The sequence below is a fragment of the Lissotriton vulgaris genome, unplaced genomic scaffold, assembly GCF_964263255.1.
Source record: "Lissotriton vulgaris unplaced genomic scaffold, aLisVul1.2 SCAFFOLD_3037, whole genome shotgun sequence".
Lineage (NCBI taxonomy): Eukaryota > Metazoa > Chordata > Amphibia > Caudata > Salamandridae > Lissotriton > Lissotriton vulgaris.
In genome coordinates this window covers 29,121-55,421 of record NW_028247046.1, presented here as the reverse complement: position 1 = coordinate 55,421, position 26,301 = coordinate 29,121, and positions in this window count along the sequence as shown.

Here is a 26,301-nt window from a genome sequence, read left to right as displayed (position 1 = left end):
TGGAAAACCAGTAAAGCCCCAACTGCTCGAAAATCCTGAAAAATTATTTATTAAAAATAATTTAAACACTCCTAAAAAGAGCTGGGATGGAAATAAACAATCCACTCCCAAGGAAAAAGTTTTCCAGTCCAGAGGAAGGTCTCCTCGACGGAGGGAAAGAACTCCGACTCGAGAACGCCAGTCTCCCCAGAGGGAGCCCTCTGAGAAAAGATATAACCTTAGAAATAGGGATAATATAAAAAAACCTGATAGATATCAAAGTATTGATACACGTCCCTCTCGATCTTTTCCACAGAATTCGGAAAGAAGAGGACGGTCAGACCCAGGAGAGCACACCAAGTCCAAAGACAAGGAACCTGCTCAAAATAAGAAATCTCAATTTCAGAAAAAGAAGGTAGCCAGTATTAGAGTAATCAACCATGCCGAGAATACTGAGGACACAGTTGAAAAACGGGGAGTGGGCATTGACAATGTTGGACAGTGCAGCAGAAATCAGTATAGCGCGCAAGATCTTGATGAGTCATCTGGAGACAGTGGACACGAATGAATACATTCAGGTTGAAACTGCCGACACCAGACTTAGCGAGCCCCATAAAATATACGAAATAACATTGCGTATAGAGGGTGATAAGACTAGGAAAATTAAGGGTCTATTTTGGGATAAACTCTCAAAAGGCTATGATATTCTGTTAGCTGAAAAAGATTGGCCCCCGGAGTTTGTCAGGGAGTGCCCTCGTGGCGAAGAAGTGATTATGCCTGCCTTCTCGAATCACATACCGATTCACAAAAAATATACATATGCAAGGAAATCGGCAGTGGCCCAGGCACCTGCATTATATAAAAATCATGTAGGATGGGATGAGGATTCTCCTCCTCACAAAATCCAACTAAAAAGTGAACCAACTGCCCAACGGCAGTATCCCATAAAGCAAGAAGCTAAAAAACAGGTCAGGGAGATCTTAGATCAACTTGAATACCAGGGGGTGATTGAAACATGCACCTCTCAAATGAACAATCCTTTGTTTCCTGTCTCCAAGCCAGACAATTCATATCGTCTAGTTTTGGACTACAGACATCTTAATACATGTTGCAAAACTTTTGCAGTACAAAACTCGCATAGTGCAGCCCTAATGAATAATATAGTTAGGAAAAAATACAAAACGACATTAGACATATCTAATGGTTTCTTTTGTCAAAACATTGCACCAGAAAGCAGATATTTGACCGCTTTCTCCGCATTTGGGTCGCAGAAAAAATTCTGTCGACTCCCACAGGGGTTCAAGAACAGCCCAGGACTATTCTCAGCTAGGGTAACAGAGTTACTACAAATCTATGATGATGAAGCATTATCTTACGTAGATGATATTTATCTCACAGACGACGACTTGGATACTCACTTGAAAAGAGTGAACACCATTATACTTGGGTTCGCAGCAGAGGGTTACAAATTCAACTTTAAAAAGTCCCGAATTGCCCATCTGACAGTACTGTTTTAGGGTACGAATTATCAAGTGAAGGGAAAAGCCTAGCGGACAACTTCTTAGAGAAGTGCGCTGTACTCCAAGCTCCAAAAACGCTGAAGAATTTACAGTCCATTCTAGGTTTTCTGAATTTCGGAAGAACTTACATCCTAAATTACGCAGAGAGGGTTAAACCTCTCTACGAACTAATTAAACCTGATTTTAAACAAATCAATTGGACTCAAAAACACACAGAAATTTTGAGATCACTGCAAACAGACATGTTAGCAAAAACAAAATTAGACACACGTGACAACACGATCGATCTTGTAATCCGAGTCATCCCAGGAAGATGCGGATTCACATACCTAACCTCTAATGAGGGAGAAAAGGTACCAATTTCAATTAAATCTCACTTGTACACACAAGCAGAAAAAACATTCAGTCACACAGAAAGAACTGTGAACGCAGTGCAAATAGCATTAGCAAATGAACGAGAACTAGCACACGGCAAAAGGATTAACATCCTCACAGCGGAATCCGCCTTCGAAGCGCTATTCAGCCCAGTAAACCTGCCTACAGTGTCACTGGATCCAAAATGGATACAGTGCATAGATTCTCTAGGAGCGGAAGACGTGAAATACTATTTCGCCCCGCAATACGAAGAACTGAATGATTTAGAGTATGAAGAAGAATATCCTCTGCCAATCGAAATTCTGCCTCTCCCATTATATGCCTGTATAATCTATACAGATAGCTCTGTACAGCATTTCAACGTAGAGAAAAAATCCTACGATGCAGCATGTGCGATCATTAAATGTCGTTGGCTGTGCGGTAAAATCAAACCGAAAATAACAAAAACTGAATCAGTTAAGTACTGTTCGGCTCAAAGAACTGAAATCAGATGTTTAAAGATGGCGCTCGAAAATGCAGAACGCGAATTCCCCACACTTATAGTGTGCGATTCTCATTTTTGCGTCAATTCTTTCAATAACAAACTGCAGAGTTGGATCAAAAACGACTACAAAGATGACACAGGTGCCACAATAAAGCATAAAAAGCTCTGGAACGAGGTAGCTCTTTTACACAAAGAACTACAAAAGACTCACGTGATTCACGCACAGAGTCTTCGACGTGATGGCGTTCTCGTTGCAGGGAATTCATTGGCTAATACAGCCACCGCGGAAGCAACTAAACCGGCTTCCGTAGCCACAAAAAAGCGTACAGATAAATACATAGACGGGGAAACCATGCTGGCAGTAAAAACGACCGTAAAAGGCGACTGTGCAGCACTACCCGTAAACTATCCACTCAATTATGCATACATAATCGATGCAAACTCCGTTCCGTTTGCTCGAATCCCTGGAGTGGGGGATAGAGTAATTCCAAACACGAACAGGAGAATATTTTTAATAGCAGACGCACATATGGGTTTGGGTCTGAGACACCAAACAATTAAGGTTTCTCTGACTGAATTACAATCAGTATACTGGTGGCCAGGAATGGGTGTAGAACACCAAATATATGCAAACAACTGTGAAAACTGCAATAGGGATCGCAGTAGCGAACCTTGCTACCGGCTACCAGTCAGAAAGAGCGTAACGCTGCCTGCACCCCAACCTGCGTCCTATTAATTAGTTAAGACGAAAAGCACTTTAAAAATGAGTCCTCCAGCACTCGGCTGACGCCTAGAACTGTTATAAAAGATTTGCGAGTCTTTATCGGCACATACGCAATTACCACGTTCCATTCTGACCAGGGTCCTGCTTTCAGCTCTCGAGCCTATAAGGAGGCCATGGCCAGCATGGGAATTGGGTTGCGGTATTCTTGTCAGTCATACCCCGGAAGGGAATAGTGTGATAGAAAGAAAAAACCGGGACATAAAGCAATCTATAACAGCGAAGGTATTAGGTTCAGGCGCTGGGTGGGTCAAACATTTAATAAGTGTCCAGACTAGTCTTAACAACATGCCAAGAAATTCTCTAAAAGGTTTCAGCCCATACGAACTATTGTTCGGAATTAGAATGAACGCTCAGGACCTCGATAGTCAGATGTCAGTGGTACAAGAAGAAACAAAGCACTTTGATGTAAAAGATCGTTTGGCTGTTTTACAGGAACTGAATGAAACAAGAAAATCATTAAGCAACATAAAGTTAAAGCAACAGCCAAGTACCACTGACGAGGCACCACCCGCAACAGCCCCAGCAAGGCCTGTCTGGATTCCAAAGATTGGGGATCTAGTCAGAGAAAAGATCGAGGTTAAGAAGGAATTTGGGCCTTCTTACAGAAAAGCAGTACCTGTCTTGGCAGTCACCGGAACAAGATCAGTTGTGCTACCGCCCCTTGCTGGTAAAAAGGAGAACAGAGTCGTGTCTATTGATCTGGTAAAACCACAAGCATGTGGCCTATAATCAACAGTAGGCCCAGTGGACTCCCAAGAAACAACAGAATACCCAAACTTGCAACAATCCAAGAGGTTCAAACTGAAAGACTCATCACATTCGATCAGCCTGCAGTGCACAATGAAGGACTATGCAATAATGCCATGGAACTCGTGCCTCTTGAAACACAGATTGAAACAGTTCGTCAAGAAACAACACCAGTCTACAATGATGTGGCATCAGAAAGTGCTACCGAGAGACAGATTGAAAATCCAATCCCATCAATTGACAGAACTGCCTCTGGTTATTTCATCAACTTCGACAACTTCTCTGAAGATTTAAACGACCCCGAAGTGATGCCAGAAACAAAAAAATCTTTTAAAGAAAAAGCAACAGAACTCTTTCATCAACTGAAGGAAATCTGCCTAATTTCCCCTTGGCTAGAGTTCTGGTTCGGTCTAGGTGTATTTTTCCTCCTGCTTTGGCTCATCATGGTACTGTGTTTGGGAAAATTCATTGAAGGAAAATATATTACAATGGACACAGCAAGTCAGAACATCAACCTAGTCCTGAAACCACACAGATCATCCCACGTGAAGAAAAGAGAACTGTCAACAGTAAATGTCACAGCAATTCCAATACCTGGTGGGGTAGTATGGGAGAAAACAGACTATGAGATCTATGGTCCGGTCGAAATCCTGAAGTATCCTCATCAACTAAAGGTTTCCTTAAGTGACTTTGTGACTCCTAGTACATTCTCTGATGATTGGGACTTTAACAGTATTAATGACATGATGTCTGATTTAGTAATGTCAGCTAGATTCACAGATCATGATTATTTACAAGGTTCATCTAGTTATGAGCAATTATTCTGTTACACCCACTATGGGGATCATTACTTGCATAAATCTGCACAGCCTAGAAATGTTTTTATGTATAATCAATGGGAACATTGTTCTACACCACCTAAAAGCAGTTCTAAAGCATTTTTTGAGAAATTCAAATATTTTTCAGGGTTTAACACTAGTGATGCAGAAACGTTTTATTATAAACTGTTAGATAAAACAGGAGTGAAAACAATGCTGACAAATTCTAAATTGATATATTCAGAAGCATTTTATGACAAAATGATGACATTTGGTTTTGATTATTGGAAAAATAATATTGAAACAAAAACAATTTGGGGTACAAAAGATTGGCAGGTGCAAGGAATAGAAGCACTATTTAGAACCTGCATGATACCAGAACAAATGTTGTTTTTAAATGACACAGTACACCAAACATCTTGTCTTGGCCTAGCTAAGAACAAAGAACTTAAAACACCGTCTATACCAAAGCCAATACCTGAAAATACAACAGCTGATATTGAGTTAGACGTGTCACAAATTTTACATTTCAACAGAACACATCCTGATTGGAAAAAGTGGTTAATCTGGCCTACAGACACAAATAGCTGTCAAGATAGGTTCCTGAATAAAACACAGGGGTTAAAAATGACCAGATTAGACCCTAGATACTCCCAGAGACAACATTCAGGGATTATAACAACATACAGTGTAGGGAAACTCTGCCTAGAATGGCTAACTACATCCACACTGGCTGAAATTAAGCAACACTTGTCTTTATTAAAAGATGGTGCTGATTTGCGCGATTTCATTCTTGGACCACGCAAACAGCGTCAAAAGCGTTTCATAGCGACCAGCATCTATGCTGCTTACAACGAGGCTTGGAAAGTAAAGCAAATTGAAACTGCTGAAAAGATACGAGAAATTGATCGTATTAATTTGGAGAAATCACTTTCTGTGGTAGACAATGGGTTAATGACTCTGTCTTCCAGAATATATTCGTTGGACAATATTGTATCCTCTGCCTTTGATGTGATAGACAGAGATTTGCTAATGTTACAACATGGCCAGTCTCAACTACGCTCTATTATAGAACTAGGCTGGACGCTGCAAAACCTTCGTTCAGGCTATGTGCCTTGGCGTTTAATCAACACAACGTCATTATTTTCCAGTTTTAACCTTACTGATAAACAGATCAGTTTGGCACAGAAAGGAGCAGACTATACAATCTTGAGCATCGAAAGACTCGAGAGATTACCATTGACAATGTCAGAGAGACCTGTCATTGAATGGATAATACACGGAATTGTCACAATTCCGATAACAACTTTCCGATTTCATAAGTGCCTTGAGTACATACCTGCTGGCCAGTATGAACAATTGGGTAAAGGATATGTAAAATCCATATGGAAATTACCATACACTCATTCTTGCTATAGTGACAGCAACAAAAATGTATTTCTTAGTGGTGAGAATTGTAAACATTCACTAAGCGGTATACTTTTGTGTCAGGGTATTAATTTACACGGAGCATGTGATGGAAATTCAAACAACCTTTCATGCCACCAGCTAGTCACACCTGCAACACAGATAGAGCCCTTCTTTATGCAACTCGCGAACGGGAGTTACATTCTTAGAACGGATCACAGGTGTTGTGGCCTCGCGCCAGGGACAAGTTATCTAGTACAAGTTACGTCCATGGTCAAATGCTGTATGCAAGCATTGTTTCCGAGCGGGCCTCCAGACATAGTGACTCCCCTCTGGCCTCGTCTGAATCTCTATTCTATACGAATTGATACATTAAGCAAAGTGAAATCTGTGCTTTTACAGACAACAGTGCCTATAACGTCATCTAAAGAGACGTATGATCTTCTAGTCGCAAGGACGGCTACTGAAGTCCATGACCTTTTATCAACAAATTGCCCCGTGCATTTCGTAGAAATGTGCAGCCAACTCCTTAACATGTCTAGTGCTACAAGCATCCCAGGCATATTTAAGACAGTCTTTACGGGACTGCTAACACCCTTCCAGGCAATTTTGGGAATCTTTCCTAATTTTGTGCACTCCATCTTTGGCGGCATACCACTATTTTTGGGACTAATCGCAGGGATTCTATTTTTGACCATCCTGCTACATTATGGCAAGCCTCGGCTCAGACATAGCTCCCATGGGAATGGAAGAGACAATCCTAGCAATGCGCAACAGGGACAGGATAACTGACGTCCTCGGATTGGCCAGGCTGAGAGATCTAAACATGACCTGGTTCCTTTCATTCAGACCAATATGGCAAAATTGCATTTTACCTGTGCTACGGTGTATGCTTTGCGGCGATGAATGCGTGTTGGACATCTGTCTTTCACTTCCATCAGCAGTACCAATGGACGTCGATACTTTGCTCAGTCCAATAACGGCTCACGCATTGTGTTGTCCCCAGCGGCTACCAATCCTGATGACGGCATTTGTGGAGACTCCTGTACCACAGCCAAGTGGTAACAGTGGAGCGAGTGACAAAAGCAACATCACCCAGGTACAGCCATCTGTGAGCATTGCTGCTCCCGAATATGATGACAGCAATCATTCTCACACCTGCCAAGTTACAGCGCTATCTAATTTGGTTGAACTATCACCTGATTTTGTAGACCAATTCTTTGCGAGCCTGTCTGATACGATGTTCTCACCCATAGAGAAACAATAACTTTTTAAGAAGCTTTCCCGACACACAGCGTTCCCATGAACTCTGAATTCGGCCTTCAGTTTTGATCAACAAAAAACTGCCAGGAGCTTTGGAAATCTATTTTCTTTGAATTGGACAATTTTTTCTAATATTGACCTTTTTTTTTTTTGGCACGAACAATTCTTTGCTTAACGTAAAAACTATTCTTAGAGAACAGAAGCTTCACACTTCTATTTCTAAACACATCTAGAGACATAACAATACTACACCAGCCTCTAGCACATGTTATTACAATGCATTTTTATGTGATGATTTATCTCGCTTTTCTTCTGTCAGAGATACTTCATGTGTAATTCTATATGCATAATCGTTCATTGATTTCATATGCAATACCTTTTGAATGATTACTATGCTTTAAAAAACGTACAGTACCTAAATTCCATGTATTACAAGTACGCCTATTTCGAATGCATTTATGTATTTTGGGGTGGGCAATGTTACACATGCATCTAATTGCTTAGTTTTAGTAATTTTGATGGACATTACCCGTGGAGTGGGTGTTGCGTGCTTATCTAGGTTCCTGATCGATACTGTGACCGTATGCCCCTATTCGGCTATAAATCCATTTATTCCCTATATTGGCATAACCGTTCAAGTGCGATTTTCTGAAAAGTCATCTCTGGCCTCACACGAACAGAGCCACATTCCAGCATGACTCTCTGCTACTTCCTTTGCGACCAATTAGTGCAATGACAGAGCAGCAGTCACTATCTGATATTCCTAGATAACACTCCGAGTTCTTCAACAAGATAAAAACTTAGCAAACTTGGAAATCCCCGCTTGCTATGTTTTGATTAGTAATGGAACTCTAATGAGCAACTGATAACTATCACTTCCTAGTGACATCTTTAATTGACGTCTTATGTCCAGCAAACTTGCGTCAAACCCGGCACCTGTCAGGTATAAATATTACCAACGTTGCCTTAAGCAATGCGAGCGAGAACCTGTTGCTGATGCCAGCTGCCTGCATGACCCTGTGTTGGTAAAAACTAGCACTCTGTCGCTGCAGCCTGCTATCCTGTGGTGGTGAAGCTGCTGATTACCATTATCGCCGCTACAGCGCGAACTATGGTGCAGTACGCTTAAGGAGCTGAAACAGCCGTCCTCTGCGAAGACATCCAGCCCAGCTGCCCGCGGACGCTGTCCCCCGCCTCCTTCCTCGACGCGCTGAGAGAAGCCGCTGCCTTTCTCGTGCAGAGAAATCCAGTCCCGGCGCTTCCGGTTTACCCTCGCGGGTGACTGGGATATCGAGAGAGACCCCTGAAGGAGATACCAATCCTCCATCATTCTATTCAGAGGTATGGTGTTGACTAAACCCTTAGACGAGAATTCTTGAAACAAACCTTGGCAAAACCAACTTAACTTAAGCTACTTACTTACTCCCCTTCTCACGTGTTAGGCTTAGGTCAGGCACACTGGGGTAGGCTTAGTTAGAAGCACCAGTTGAGTATGTTAGCCTAATGTATATATGACTGTATATATGTTTTATTACTTTTAAACCATTGTATGGCTAAGAAACCATATCAATGCTTTTACAGTTCTATTTCGCAATACTTATCTTACTGTACGTACTTTTTATAATAACAGTTATTGCAATTGTGGCAATACATTTCTCTTGTACGAGAAGAAAGACTGTTCAATAAATGTTAACCTTTATTGATACACGCCCGTCTCTCTATTCTCTACATACCGTGAAAGTAAACTGCACTAGACTGACTGAGTGAAATCTATGTCTATTGTTTCACACAACCCTAGAGATTGACTCTTGATCTGAGGAGCAAAGTTGTCATGTTGCACGGTTGTTGGAAAACTGAATCCCTTCTTGTCTGCGCCAGGGAAGCTGATCACTTCCTATGCAGAGAAGAAAGTTTCCAGTGACCTCTGAGCTAGTTGGTAACACAACCCAATTAAGTTTAGCATAGTCAGTGGAGGCCTGGAATATAAGCAGTTCCACGTCGATACTACTGTTTATGTTATTCCAATGCGCAGGGCCTAGTGGGAAACTAGGAACTACACTACAACCTCAAGAGCTGGAACTACTTCAACTTGTGCTAAGGACCAGTGAGATAACCCCAAGGGATAGTTGGCTAGCCTTCTGTTAAGCTTCAGGGCCACAAAGCTAAAGTAGCCCTACACCTGCAAAGTGCCCAGCTGACCAGTAGTGACTGGACTTACCCTGGATTCAGCTTGTGTAGCTGAGAGATCGTGTCCTAGCCCACAGAGGTCCCTTTCCGGTCCTGGACACATGCCTAGTTCTAGAGTGTACTCTTTTTTGCCACAGAACTGCACCTTGTGAGCTAAAGGCATTCGTTTTTGAAGTCAGAGTCCAAGGCTCATAGACTACAGCTTCTTTCCGCTCTCTCTGTAGCCTTGAACGCCACTGGGAACCAAGGACTCAAACTGCAGAGGACTCAACCGACTTCACTTGCTACAAGAAAATGAAAGCAGAAAAGTGCACAGGTAAATTCTAGAACGAGACCAACTCAGCGCTCACATCCATCCTACCCCGACTTCCATCGCTTTGAGGCTGAGAATTTGACTTTGCCATGGACCCTCACATTTAAAACTTATAGACTATCGCTAAGAGTGAAAAGCAGTGATTTACAGAACTTTAAAAAACATGTATAAACTTTAAGATTGAAAAGCAGCGATTTATAAAAATCTTGCAAAAATCATAACTCCAGTTCCCTTCATCTCTTTTTTGTTGTTCTGGTGTCAATTTGGAGAGAAAAGTATATTCTACATTTATAAATTGGAGTGGGTTTGTGTTGTGTTGTGCTTCTTACTTATTGGCTATTTTGCTTCTGATAAGGGCTTTACATGTGCCTTCCTTTGAGTTAAGCCTTACGGTCCTGTACCACCGCTACCCAGGGCTGAGCTAAGGTTTGACTTAAAGAAACATAATACGAATTAGTGGCATTATCACTTTATTAGGGCTCCCATTCACCTCAACTAATAATCCACTTTTTTCACAAAGGCCATCATTATGTTTTGATGAACTATAAAAAAGATTCACTTATGGCATGGTCTAAAGACTTTAGACTCTCAATTTGAAGGTTCCATATTTGAGCACTGGATTTTCAAAAGTGATGATGGTCTGATCAGTTCAAGGTGGTTAAATTACCATAGCGAATTACGATTTTCATTTATATGGACGGGCCACTAGTTTTTGTGACACTATCTCTGAAAATAAATGTTCATTATTATATCGTCCCCCAAGGATAAAAACGCTACACTCTCTCTCTTTCCACTTCCTTCTATTTCATTATGTCAGTTTTCGAGCTGGCACTTTACACTCTCCTTTGGCATCACATTGACAGTTTCCGGGAGGGTTACCACGCCGGCCGAGCCTACCTTTGCTCCGCTGAGGCATGCTGTCTGTCCTTTGTGGCTGTGGGGCGGCCGGGCTTTGCTCCACCGCAGTCCATCTTCCTGCACTTCCGACTGGCCGGGCTTGGCTCCGCCGGTCGGGAAAACAAGAAACCTACAGCCCCCAGCAGCCTTGACGCCAGGACGCCTCTCCCCTCATCTTGCAGCGACAGGAGGTGCATAAAGCTACGCCCACTGCCGAGGACCTGGTGGCAGTTTCTGGGAGGGTTACCACGCCGGCTGAGCCTACCTTTGCTCCGCTGAGGCATGCTGTCTGTCCTTTGTGGCTGTGGGGCGGCCGGGCTTTGCTCCGCCGCAGTCCATCTTCCTGCACTTCCGACTGGCCGGGCTTGGCTCCGCCGGTCGGGAAAACAAGAGAACTACAGCCCCCAGCAGCCTTGAAGCCAGGACGCCTCCCCCCTCATCTTGCAGCGACAGGAGGCGCATAAAGCGACGCCCACTTCCTCGTCCCGCGAGGACGCGCGCGGGGCGCGCCGGGCTAAGCCCGGGCAAAGGGCGGGCCCTCTGAGGCCCTCAGAGACCGAAAGAGACTGGGCTGGGCCACTCCCCTTGGCTTTGTTAACACACCAACTAAGGTAACCACCTCTTACGCTTGAGTGTAACAGATAGTGGCCAGCGATAGCTCTGATGGAGGCCAAAAGTAAGGCTGCGGCCAAAAAGACTCCAATGCATACACGATCTGCTACCAGGAAATTAACATTGGCGCAAACCCCACTACCTACCCTAACCGCAATTGATAGAATGTTGCAGCAAACAATTGGGGTTGTTGTGAATGCAATTGAAAATACTGAAAGAAGACTATCTTTGCCACCTAGTATGTGCTTAATTACTCAATCGCCACAAGCAGCAAACTCACCTGCAAATATAGCTAATGTAACAACACTATCACATGACTCGATTTTATTACAATCTTTTGCAGGTCTGCCAGGGAATGATTCAAACCAGGTTGTTGCACCGCAACCTTTAGAACCTACTGTATTTTCTGCTAGGGAGAGTAGATTATCATTAACACCCAATCTGATAACAAGTGACATACCCCAACCCCCAACATTGAATGATGTGCCTAACGATACAGGGGAGATGGATGGTTGCGACATCAATGACATTATCCCTATCGCTGACTCAACTAACACTAGTCTGTTAAGTAGTGCAATTGACCACGGGTCTACTCGGCCCAAATGGAAACCCACTCACAGTAGGAAACTGTTGTTAGTTAATAAACTGGGCAAGAGATATAGATGCAAAAGAAAGAAAGTAACGCAAACTTCAATAGACCATGGAAAGGAGGGAGAGGTACTGCAACATAGCTCAAAGGAGAAACTAACCCCAATTAATATAGAGGGACTGGCACAACATCTAGAGAATATGATAAAATCCTACATTACACCAGTGACTGAAATTTTAGAATCCCTAAGTAAAAAAGTTGAGAACTTGGAAAAACTGGGCATAGCCAACTTAGATATTCTAGAACATCTGGGCACGCAAGTCAAGTCATCTATAACTAATGTACCAACTGGGAGACCGAGTGTGAGAAGTTGGCCTGATATATGATTTTTCCAATTCTGGAACCACCTTGTATCAGTCCAAACAATCCCTTATGGTGTCTGGTTGTAAGTCAACCTTATTAGACAAGCTATCCTAGTGGTAGCATGGACTAAGCAGCCTTAAAGGCTAAACTCAAGAGGTCGTGTTAAGCGAGCTGTTTTACCAATCACAATCCTGTAATATCAAATGAAAGGACACCACACAAGTATATATTATAAAAATATATGTGTTTATTTCTAAAATAATCCCCAGTACTCTTTATGAGCAAAGGGGCACAAGCGTTAAATCAAAAGCACAGTATAACATATGAAAGTTGCCACAATTATGGATGAGGGCGGGTGGCCACTCAAACCATATATGAAGAAAGTGGTATTAGAGATACCAATCGAACAGTGGTTAGGCCTAGGGCCTAGGGAATCGCTGGGAGCAGTCGGGACAAGCAATGCTGAAGTCGAGAAAAGCCCGCGGGATTCGGGTGCAGCGCTTAAAGCACACGCATGCACCAATGCAAAGTCAATGGTGCGTAAAAGTTACACAAATAGAGTTTAAGGATACTTCCGCTGAACCTAGATGGACAACACTTTAGAAACAGACCCTAGAGGTGTGTACCAGTGTGGGAACACCGGCGTTGCTGAGTTACCTCACCCACAGGAAGCGGGTGCATAGGGTCGAAGTGGCATCGGGTTTCGTCACGCAGGTTGTTGGTGCTTGAAGCTGAAGATGCTGCAGGCGATGTGAAGGAGAAGTGCCCGGTGTGATCCAAGGGTGGATCAGAGTAGAAAAGTACCTGAAATCAGAGGGTACAGAGTCTGGGTCACTCAGCAGTGACCAGGGTGGAACCAGGACGGAACCAGGCAATGTCGGACGCAATCAGGTGGTTGTCAAGGAGCTTCTCTCCACTGCCACGTGGGCTCTGGGGCATCTGCAACGTCCAGGAGCGGGTAACGAGCTGTCCCACACAGGCTCTCACCGTCGGTGCTGTGGGCTTTAAGATCGGAGCAAACAACACTTGGCAAGAGCAATCCACGCAGGACTGGAAGATTGCTTCTCACTTGGACCAGGAGGGTCAGAGCGGGAGCTCCTTTTCAGAGGAGCGGGTGCAAGTCTGGAGCAGCCAGAATCACAAGTCAGTTTCAGGTGTTTGCCGGCACAGGGGCCACAAGCCAGCTGGCAAGTGACCGGGCCAACGCGTCAAGCCAAAGAAAGCAGAAGGGCCCCACGCAGCACTCGTCAAGTGTAGAGGGGTGAGCTTCGGTGCAAAAGTGGCTCAGGGTTGGGGCTTCTCAAACCCCATTGTACAGTTTTGAGGGTCACTCGTGGGCTGCACAGTCAGCGTCTCATGGTCTTTTCAAGATGGCGTGCCCCACGCTTCCGGTCGCCTCCACGGGTCTCAGCTCTGCAGGGACTGTGGATCGGGCTGTAAGAAGGCAGGCAAGCTTGATCTCATCGATCTCTATTGCTCGAGTTCCGGCGGGAACTGCAACAAAGCTGATGTCGAGATGCTGGATGGTGCCTGTTTGCACAGGGTGGTCACACCTTGACCACAAGGGAGATTCTTCAGTCTTCTACATTGAGTAGGATGTCGAAGGGTCCAGTGTTTTGTTTCAAATATTTCATCAGGATAATCTGAGTGCGTTGGCACTGCTCCCATTCTTATACCAATCTAGGGGGCTGGATTACCTGCTAGGTCCCCTCCTATGGGTGGGACCCAGGAAGGGGGTGGATACACCCCTTTCCCTTTGATCCAGGCCGCGCTGGGACAGGGGCTGGTGTGCCCCAGAACCGGTTTGGCTGGAAAATGCAAGGGGCAGCCTTGTGCGCCCCAGGCAGTGTCTGGTGTCTTTCAAACCTCCCTGCTACAATCCACTATCTCCTGTCTGGGGTGGTGTAACACCTCCCTGCGACAGGAAAGCCTTTGTCCAGGCCTCCTCTGCTGAGTTTCGGTCAGCAGCAGGAGGTCAGACTCGTGTCTGTGGCAGAAGCATCCATTTTGTGGATCTGAGGCTCTTTTAAAAATCAACCACGTTTCAGTAAAGTAACATGTCTTTCCCTCTAGAGGGGTGGAATGCTATCCCCGTCGACAGAACTGTCGAGGGGATAGTATTCCAAATCGTATGACACCTTACACAACATGTTTGGATAAAGCCAAACCAAAGTTGCTATATAACTGCGAGGATTATAATGCACTTAATAGTATATGGTTTGGCATTATCCCGGATCAGCTTAGGGAGTTGTTCCCGACAGCTGCATACAGGCTCAGCTCATGCCAGAGCTCCATCTCACATTAAACCACGCACTCTGCCTCCAGGATTGATAAGGCCTTCCATTGGAGTGTCTCACAGGTTTATATGTGTCCAGATATAGGTTTAGATATAGGTATACTATATATAAGCAAGGGGTGATTACACCCACTTGCCCCAGCTGAGTGATCAGCCAGTTGTGTCAATTTAAGAACCAGCCAGGGGTGGCAAAAGCTATGCTTCAGCCCCTGGTAGGCCTCAGTGGCACCTATGCCCTGAGCACCTATAGTGCATGGTACAGGGATTGACAAGGAGTCCATTTTCCAATTGGGTTATGTACCTATAGTACATGTATGTGAATTTAGAGAGAGAACAGCAGACTGGGGGTCTGATTAGCAGGCCCACAGCCTCAGTAATTCGAAAACCAGTGAAGCAAAAAACAAAAATTGGGGTGACCATAGGATAGCAGACCCTACTCTCCTACACAACCCCCCCCCCCAACGCAGGGACATTAAACTTAACCTTGACCAGATAAGTCTTCATGTTCTAAGTGGAAGTACCTGGAGAGACCATCTGCATTACCATGGTCAGTCCCTGGGCGGTGCTCCACTGTAAAGTCCATCCCCTGTAGGGAAATGGACCACCTGAGCAGTTTGGGATTTTCACCCTTCATCTGATTTAGCCACAAGAGGGGCTTATGGTCTGTCTGAATTAGGAAGTGAGTTCCAAACAAGTATGGCCTCAACTTCTTCAGGCCCCAAACCACAGCAAAGGCCTCCCTCTCAATAGCTGACCAACGTTTCTCCCTTGGGGTCAGCCTTCTGCTAATAAAAGCAATGGGCTGGTCGTGACCATCTGTATTCAGTTGTGAAAGCACAGCTCCCACTCCCAACTCAGAAGCATCTGTCTGTACAATGAACTGTTTGGAGTAGTCAGGACTCTTCAGGATAGGTGCAGAGCACATGGCCTTCTTCAGGTCATCAAATGCCTTTTGACAGCTAACTGTCCACTGAACCTTTTTGGGCATCTTCTTGGATGTCAAGTCATTCAATGGTGTCAAAATGGACCCATAGTTCTTTACAGATTTTCTGTAATACCCAGTCAGGCCCAAGAAGGCTCTGACTTTTTTTCTGTGTAGTTGGAGGAGCCCAGTCCTGTATGGTCTGGATCTTGCTCTCCAATGGTTGAACCTGACCCCCACCTACTAGGTGGCCCAGGTACACAACCTTGCTCTGCACTATCTGGCACTTAGTAGCCTTGATAGTCAGGCCTGCCTTTTGCAGGGCCTCCAGAACCTTCTTCAGGTGGATCAGGTGATCCTCCCAGGTGGAGCTAAAGACAGCAATATCATCTAGATATGCTGCACAAAAGTCATCCAACCCAGCAAGGACTTGATTCACCAACCTTTGGAAGGTGGCAGGTGCATTCTTCAAACCAAATGGCATTATCACAAATTGATAATGTCCACGAGGGGTAGAGAATGCTGTCTTGGCTTTTGACTCTTCAGCTAGTCTGATCTGCCAGAAGACAGCTGTCAAATCAAATGTGCTCAGAAACTTGGCAGAAGCCAATTTATCAATGAGCTCATCTGCTCTTGGAATGGGATGAGCATCTGTCCTAGTGACAGCATTGAGACCTCTGTAGTTCACACAAAACCTCATTTCTCTCTTTCCATCTTTGGTATGAGGTTTTGGCACAAGAACCACTGGGCTATCCCATGGGCATTCTGATGGCTCGATCACTCCAAGCTCCAACATCTTTTGCACCTCAGCCTTTATACAATCCCTGACATGGTCAGGTTGCCTGTAGATCTTATTCTTCACCGGCAGACTGTCACCAGTATCCAACTCATGGGTGCACCAGTTAGTTTGACTGGGTGTGAGTGAAACCATATGTCTGTTGGCCTGCAACACCTGTCTGTAGTCCACCTGTTGCTGCTCAGTGAGGCTGCCTGCCAAGGCTACTCCATCAACTGAACCATCATCAGGGTTCCGGGAAAGCAGGTCTGGGAGAGGGTCACTCTCTTCCTCCTGATCCCCATCTCTGGCCATGAGCAAGCTCAGTTCCTCCCTGTCCACAAATGTTTTCAAACGATTCACATGGAGCACCCTGTGGGGGCTCCTAGGGGTTCCAAAGTCAACCACATAGGTGACTTCTCCCTTTTTCTAAACAATAGGGTAGGGTCCAGTCCATTTGTCCTGGAGTGCTGCTGGGGCCACTGGCTCCAACACCCACACCTTCTAACCTGGCTGGAACTCAACCAGAACAGCCTTAGGGTCATGCCAAGCTTTCTGTAATTCTTGACTGGCCTCCAAGTTTTTGGATGCTCTTTCCATATACTCAGCCATCCTGGAGCGGAGACCAAGTACATAGTCTACAACATCTAGCTTAGGCTTTTGAGAGGTAACTCCCATCCTTCCTTCACCAAACATAGTGGCCCCCTCACAGGGTGGCCAAACAAAAGTTCAAAAGGGCTGTAGCCAACCCCCTTCTGTGGGACCTCTCTGTAAGCAAAGAGCAAGCAGGGTAAAAGGGTGTCCCATTTCCTCCTAAGCCTCTCTGGTAATCCTTTTATCATTCCCTTGAGGGTCTTGTTGAATCTCTCCACAAGCCCATTGCACTGTGGGTGATAGGGTGTGTAAACTTGTAGTTTACTCCACACTCCTTCCACATTGCTTTTAAGTATCCAGACATGGAGTTGGTACCTCTGTCTGAAAGAACCTCCTTTGGAAAGCCCACTCTTGAGAAAACTGTAATGAGGGTTTTTGCCACAACAGGGGCTGTTGTGGTCCTCAGGGGAATTGCCTCTGGGTACCTGGTGGCATGATTCACCACCACCAGTATAAATCTGTGCCCAGATGCTGTTTGAGGATCCATGGGACCCACAATGTCTATTCCAACTCTTTCAAAAGGTACCCCCACCACAGGTAGTGGTATCAGGGGGGCCTTTGTTGTGCCACCTGACTTACCACTGGCTTGGCAAGTGACACAGGAGCGACAAAACTCCTTGACATTTTCTGACATATGAGGCCAGTGAAAGTGAGGGACAAGCCTGTCCCAAGTCTTGTTCTGGCCTAAGTGTCCTGCCAGGGGAATATCATGGGCCAAGGTAAGAAGGAAGCCCCTACACTTCAAAGGTATAACCAACCTCCTGGTGGCACCAGGCTTGGGGTTTCTAGCCTCTGAGTAAAAGAGTCCATCATCCCAATATACTTTATGGGCACCTTGAGCATTCCCTGCAGCCTCAGCAGCAGCTTGCTGTCTGAGGGGTTCAAGTGAAGGGCAATCTAATTGGGCCTGCCCCAGGTCTGCCCTTGAGGGTCCCCCTGTCCCCAGAAACTCAACCTGGTCAGGCTCAAGTTCCTCAAAGACAGTCTCCTCTTGGACTGCAGAATCAGCTTCCTGTGAAGTCTGATCCTCAACCTGGGGCAAGTGGGAAGCCACAGCCTTAACCCTCGTGCTCCTTCTCTTGGGTTGTGGTTGGTCTAATGTTTCAAGATCCACCACTGGTTCATAAAGGCACTTCTTAGCCTGAGACCTTGTCATTGCAAACACATGAGCTGAAATCCCTAGCATTTCTACATGAGTCCTGTTCTCCACTTCTGACCGAACTGAGCTTTCAAGATCATTGCCTAACAGACAGTCTACTGGGAGGTCTGCACTTACCACAACTTTCTTTAGGCCATTTACCCCTCCCCAGGAGAAGTTCACAACAGCCACACTATGTGTAGTAGTGGTGTTGCTTGCATTGTTCACTAGGTAATTCTCACCTAGTACAATCTGACCAGGGTCCACAAAGTCAGGTGTCACCATAGTGACACTGGCACAAGTGTCCCTGTAGGCCTGAGCCAGTCTCTCCTTTATCAAAGGCGTCTGCCTATACTTGCCCAGGTTACTGGGACTCACAGTAGTGGACAAAGATAACTCCACATCATATAAGAGAACTGCCTGAGTAGGGACTCTGACTAGGCCAGATTCCATCTCAGTACCCATGGTTAACCCTACTATACCCTTTGGCTTTGTACCACCACTGTTAACTATACTAGGGAGTGCAGGTGCTTTAGGAGCTGCAGTGGTGGGGACTGGATTTTTCTTGGTGCATTCACTTCCCCAGTGTGAAACTGATTTGCAGGTATTACACCAAGGTTTCTTTGGGCCATCATTCTTCTTTTTCTTGTTGCCATTTTGGGAACCACCCTCCTTATTACTAGTTTGGGGGCCTGAAGACTTCTGGTCCTTTTCTTTATCTTTCTGATTCCCACCCTTCTGGGCTGTTTTCTTCTGGTCACCACCATGGTTCTGAGGTTTCTGCTTAATCCTTGTTCTGACCCATTTGTCTGCCTTCTTTCCCAATTCTTGGGGAGAGGTCAGATCAGAGTCAATAAGGTATTGATGAAACAGCTGGTTCTGACAGTTATTAAGGATCTGCTCTCTCATTATAGTATTGTACAATCCTGTATAGTCTGAGACTTTACTTCCCTGCAGCCAACTCTCCAGAGCCTTAGTGGCACAATCAACAAAATCAGTCCAGTCCTGAGTCTGTGCTTTTTGGGTGTCTCTGAACAACAACCTGTATTGCTCAGTGGTTAGGCCAACCCTTCAATAAGAGCACTCTTCAGGACAGAGTCGTTTTTGGCATCCTCAGGTCTAACTGTGAGGAGCCTATCCCTCCCTTTCTCAGAAAAGGAGTACCATAAAATTGCAGACCACTGATCCTGAGGAACCTGCTGTACCACGCAGGCTCTCTCAAGAGCAGTCATCCATTTGTGGATGTCATCCCCTTCCTTGTAGGGGGGCACAATTTTTGTCAGGTTTCTATTGTCATAGCTCCTGTCTTTCTCTCTAGGATTATTGCTCCCACCAGTGGCATCTAAGCCACACAACTTCTGTTCTCTTGCTAAAGCAAGTTTACCTTGAGCCAAGGCCATCTCTTCCCTCTCTATTTGGAGTTGGACAGCCCTCATCCTGGCCCTATGCTCTTTCCTCTGGGGGGAAGTCATTCCCCTTTGAGATTCTCTTGAGACACTAGAAATGTGAGAGTCCCCTGATGGAGATCTCGCCCTTCTGTTGTCTGGGAGAATTATGTTATGGGATCTGGGGAGGTGCTGGCCCTCTCCATTCCCATGTAGGTCTAAGTTGGCCTGGTTAAGCCTGGCAACTTCAACCTGGTTACCCCTCTGATCCTGATCATCAGGCTCATCTACTTCTGAGCCCTCTTCCTCCTCTTCCTCCTCTTCTTCCTCTTCCTCCTCTGGAGTTTTCTCATTCTCAGGGGTGTTCACTCCATCTCCTAAATCTAAGGGAGCTGCACTCGCCTTATCTAAGTCATCCTTTTCCAGGATGGCTATCAGGGAAGGAATGGTGGGGTTTCTACCCCTTTTTAGCCCCCTTGCAGTGCACAAGGCACTCAAGTCTTTGTGGCTAAGTTTGTCATAGCTGGAAGTTGCCTTGGTACGGTCAACTGTCACAGGAGCAGAGCTTTTCCTGTGACAGACATGACTGCTAGTGAGGTGCAAGTGGTGCACTTACCTACACTAAGTGTTTTCCTGCTGTACCTTGCTAGTGAGTTGTAGTCAGGGTGTGCTAATCCCTTTAATCTAAAACTACTAAGTTCAGTAGAACTTAAATATGCTAAGCTTTTGATTTATATGTACCTAAGGTACTTTATGTGATCTTTCAATTTGATAAAAAGATTGCAATGGTAAAACAACAGCAAGCTCAAATCCGCACCGCTGCACACCAATATGAGATGTTGGCCTGATATATGATGTTTCCAATTCTGGAACCACCTTGTATCAGTCCAAACAATCCCTTATGGTGTCTGGTTGTAAGTCAACCTTATTAGACAAGCTATCCTAGTGGTAGGCTAGCATGGACTAAGCAGCCTTAAAGGCTAAACTCAAGAGGTCGTGTTAAGCGAGCTGTTTTACCAATCACAATCCTGTAATATCAAATGAAAGGACACCACACAAGTATATATAATAAAAATATATTTGGTTATTTCTAAAATAATCCCCAGTACTCTTTATGAGCAAAGGGGCACAAGCGTTAAATCAAAAGCACAGTATAACATATGAAAGTTGCACAATTATGGATGAGGGCGGGTGGCCACTCAAACCATATATTAAGAAAGTGGTATAAGAGATACCAATCGAACAGTGCTTAGGCCTAGGGCCTAGGGAATTGCTGGGAGCAGTCGGGACAAGCAACGCTGAAGTCGGGAAAAGCCCGCGGGATTCGGGTGCAGCGCTTAAAGCACACGCATGCACCAATGCAAAGTCAATGGTGCGTAAAAGTTACACAAATAGAGTTTAAGGATACTTCCGCTGCACCTAGAAGGACAAAACTTTAGACACAGACCCTAGAGGTGTGTACCAGTGTGGGAACACCGGCGTTGCTGAGTTACCTCACCCACAGGAAGCGGGTGCATAGGGTCGAAGTGGCGTCGGGTTTTGTCACGCAGGTTGTTGGTGCTTGAAGCTGAGGATGCTGCAGGCGATGTGAAGGAGAAGTGTCCGGTGTGATCCAAGGGTGGATCAGAGTAGAAAAGTACCTGAAAGCAGAGGGGACAGAGTCTGGGTCACTTAGCAGTGACCAGGGTGGAACTAGGACGGAACGAGGCAATGTCATGCGCAATCAGGTGGTTGTTGAGGAGCTTCTCTCTGCTGCCACGTGGGCTCTGGGGCATCTGCGATGTCCAGGAGCGGGTCACGAGCTGTCCCACGCAGGCTCTCACCATCGGCGCTGTCGGCTTCAATATCAGAGCAATCCACGCAGGACTGGAAGATTGCTTCTCACTCTGACCAGGAGGGTCAGAGCGGGTGCTCCTTTTCAGAGGAGCGGGGGCAAGTCTGGAGCAACCAGAATCACAAGTCAGTTTTAGGTTTTCGCCGGCACAGGGGCCACAAGCCAGCTGGCAAGTGACCGGGCCAACGCGTCGAGCCAAAGAAAGCAGAGGGGCCCCAAGCAGCACTCGTCGAGTGTAGAGGGGTGAGCTTCGGTGCAAAAGTGGCTCAGAGTTGGGGCTTCTCAAACCCCGCTGTACAGCTTCGAGGGTCACTCGTGGGCTGCACAGTCAGCGTCTCGTGGTCTTTTCAAGATGGCGTGCCCCACGCTTCTGGTCGCATCCACGGGTCTCAGCTCTGCAGGGACTGTGGATCGGGCTGTAAGAAGGCAGGCAAGCTTGATCTCGTCGATCTCTATTGCTTGAGTCCTGGCGGGAACTGCAACATAGCAGACGTCGAGATGCTGGATGGTGCCTGTTTGCACAGGGTGGTCACTCCTTGACCACAAGGTAGATTCTTCATTCTTCTACATTGAGTAGGATGTCGAAGGTTCCAGAGTTTCATTTCAAATGTTTCATCCGGATAATCTGAGTGAGTTGGCACTGCTCCCATTCTTATACCAATCTAGGGGGCTGGATTACCTGCTAGGTCCCCTCCTATGGGTGGGACCCAGGAAGGGGGTGGATACACCCCTTCCCCTTTGATCCAGGCCGTGATGGGACAGGGGCTGGTGTGCCCCAGAACCAGTTTGGCCGGATTATGCAAGGGGCAGCCTTGTGCGCCCCAGGCAGTATCTGGTTTCTTTCAAACCTCCCTGCTACAATCCACTATCTCCTGTCTGGGGTGGTGTAACACCTCCCTGCAACAGGAAAGCCTTTGTCCAGGCCTCCTCTGCTGAGTTTCGTTCAGCAGCAGGAGGTCAGACTTGTGTCTGTGGCAGAAGCATCCCTTTTGTGGATCTGAGGCTCTTTTAAAAATCAACCGCGTTTCAGTAAAGTAACATGTCTTCTCCCTCTAGAGGGGTGGAATGCTATCCCCGTCGACAGAACTGTCGAGGGGATAGTATTCCAAATCGTATGACACCTTACACAACATGTTTTGATAAAGCCAAACCAAAGTTGCTATATAACCGCGAGGATTATAATGCACTTAATAGTATATGGTATGGCATTATCCCAGATCAGCTTAGGGAGTTGTTCCCGACAGCTGCAGACAGGCTCAGCTCATGCCAGAGCTCCATCTCACATTAAACCACACACTCTGCCTCCAGGATTGATAAGGCCTTCCATAGGAGTGGCTCACAGGTTTATATGTGTCCAGATATAGGTTTAGATATAGGTATACTATATCTAAGCAAGGGGTGATTACACCCACTTGCCCCAGCTGAGTGATCAGCCAGTTGTGTCAATTTAAGAACCAGCCAGGGGTGGCAAAAGCTATGATTCAGCCCCTGGTAGGCCTTGGTGGCACCTATGCCCTGAGCACCTATAGTGCATGGTACAGGGGCTGACAAGGAGTCCATTTTCCAATTGGGTTATGTACCTATAGTACATGTATGTGAATTTAGAGAGAGAACAGCAGGCTGGGGGTCTGATTAGCAGGCCCACAGCCTCAGTAAGTCGAAAACCAGTGAAGTAAAAAGCAAAAACTGGGGTGACCATAGGATAGCAGACCCTACTCTCCTACACCGAGCAAAAACACGCCAAGCAGTGCAACCAGAGTCCCTAGTATACCCACTATGGTAGCGACCCCGGTAGCTACCACAAGTGGAGCGAAAATGTTACCCACCATCGCCCCAAATGTAACAACGGGCCAGAAAGTTGCTGTGGGACAAAGGGAGACAGGTGGCCCCATTCACAACAACACGAATTTACCAGCACCTAGGCGCCACACTAATAATACCATCCCTGCTATGATTAACCTTCCACCGGAATGTAGACCATATGTAGCTATCCTTGCTAATGTCCCTAAACTGAAGCCTACCCAATTTGAAAATCAGGAAACCCTGAAAAACAAAACCTTGCACTGGCTTGTGAAAAACTGTGGATTTCCAACACGAGGGACAAATCAGATTATTTCCACACAGAGAGTAGGATGGGTGGGACCAAGTAAAAAGGAGATAAATGGGGACTGTATAGTTATAAACTACAGGGCTACTGAATGGGCAAGAGACTCGATTTTAAATGCACCTATGCCATCCAATCATGAATATAATACCACGTTGCTCCCACTTGACTACTTCTATAGGAACCAGTTAGGAAGACAAATCACAACGCAGACTTTTAAGCACCCTAAAGCTGTACATCTCAACTACCCCAATGTACCCTCTGTACCAGCACCATTGTATAATGTATATGACAATTTCACAATTCCGATCTGCAACAGATTTCAGGTGTTTAACTCAATAGAGGAGAACGATTGACTGAATGTACCATCTAGGATCCCACTTTGTGAATCTATTGTATCTGGTGAAATAGCTACAATTGAACAAGGGCTAGGGGGTCAAACAGGGGTAGAAGTTGTAACTGTGTTAAATACGACTAGCACTGAACAATGTAAAAATATTGATGCAATTATGCCAAATGTAACCACCCTTACAGATATAACGTGATAGAATGTGAGTCTAGAAACACCGTCACTGATCGACTATCCTGATGTTACACAAGGCAACCCTGTTGACTTTCTAAAGGTCACTACCTGGAATATAGCGGGAATTGCTTCTAAACTAACTACTTCGTTCTGGGATAATTTTATCATACAGGGTTACGACATAATATGTCTGCAAGAGACGTGGCATAGAGATCAAATACAAGTTGAAGGAAATACCTCCTACAGTGTGACAGCAGTAGCATCTAAGGCAGGTAGAGCAAAGGGCGGTTTCCTGACTTTGGTATCCACTAAATTAACGGAATTCAGTACTGGTGGATATGTGGAGGTGGGTCGGCATGCATCAGTTTTGCGATTGACACATAGCTAATGTAGGGATTTAGTTATTGTGAATTTTTATAACAACATTGTGGGGCCCAACCGGGGTATGATTGTATCGGACGTCGAGCGGGCAATAGAAGAAACACTTGCATTATCAAGCAAATGCCCTGTAATACTCTGGGCAGGAGATTTTAATACCCAAACATGTAGTCTCGCTCAGAAGGGGATTTGTGGACATCGAGAAGAGTACCCTGGTGGTGATAGTACTATCTTCAATCATTTCCCCCACAATAATTACGGAAGTGCACTGAACAATCTGGTAGCAAAATTAGACCTGGAACTACTAGAATGTACAAAGAATAAAAATAACGAGAAGTGCTCAACATTTAGAGGGAGAGATGCCCACTCAAAACATTGATCATATCTTGGTGTCCAATGGTTCTGTCTATTCTAATGTCTGGGTAATAGAACACACAGTGAGTGATCACAATAGTATATCATTGGAATTAATGGGCTGGGGCCCAAAAACAAATGTGTATGGTAGACCCGTCCAAGGGATTGTGGCTGGGAGACCAAATGGCATGAGGATCAAGAGGATCAAAATAGACCCCAATAAATTAATGGTGGATATTATCCGCAAATGTAATAGAGAGGTAGGCTATTGCTTAGCACCTAATGTGATCGCGTCCACTTTACTTTCTAATTTTTTGCAAATAACTAACACTATTGAGAATTCCCTGGTAGTAAGAAATAGAAAGCCTAAGAGAAATAAAGCAGCATGGTTTGACAAGCACTGTGCCCAGTCACTAAAAAAGCTAAAAACAGCGCTCGATGTTAAGCCGAGAGATAAAGATAAAATTAGAGAAGAGCGACTTACTTATAAGATTGCCTTAGCATCTAGAAAAAAAGAGTTGCAAAATGAAGCATGGCTGAAATTGGATATGGCTGCAGAAACAAAAGACCACAAATTATTCTGGGAAATTGTAAATGGTCCCTTTTTAAAGAATGATACTATCCCTGAAATTAGTTTGTATGTTAGTTGCCACGCATGGATTGCCCATTTTACTGGGATTTTCAAATCTGATTTTAATCCAGGTGGGTCCATTTTAAGTGTTGATACAGTACCATGCCCTAAATGGCAGAAAATGCAGTTATTTTTAACTTTAAATGAAGTTACAGAGGCAATCAAAAATAGTAAGGGTGGCAAAGCACCTGGGCCTGACGGGGTGCCCATGGACTTCTATAGTACATATAAAAGGGGGTCCCCGCAAGAGAGACGTGTTGTGTCAAACAACCAACAATTATAGTTTAAACAACCTCATAGAACAAGAGATACATAAAAAAGATTCAATCTAGGTACTGTAATTTATTAGCCCCAGAAAAAAGAGGGGGGAAAGGGAAGGGAAAGTGCTCAAGGGAGTGTAAGGAAGGGATAGACACAGTTAAGGAAACAGGTGATGAGTACAAAAGTTTCCAACAAAATCAAAATAATTCAAATACATAAGCCCAAAAATCAGGGCACACAATGATGAGTTATTTAACAGATGAACTTTCAGCGGACACACAGTCAATATAAAACTGTAGAGGGCTTGTGCCGGAAGTTTAAGAGGAAAGCCGTCGACGTTTCGACCCCTATATGTAGGCTACGTTCAGTCCTTAGGTGGGGTCTTCATCAGGACATATGCAACAGGGAAAAGTAAGGGGCAATCCTGTCAGGTAAATTAATAATAGATTAGTAGGTATTTATTATGATATTAAACCATAGCCATTTGATTTAGACTACGATGAGGATTGAAAATAAAAATTGGAAAAATTAGTTACCATGGAGTCTCGTGGCCCAATTGGGCTCAGGACGTGGAGATATGATGGACTGTGCAGAGGTCACAGGTCAATCACAGCGTAATTAATTTGCAGAGCTACAGAGGAGAAAGGACAACCAGAGAATAGGGGGCCTTTGACATCACTGTTGGTTAAACAATCAAATTATTTAATC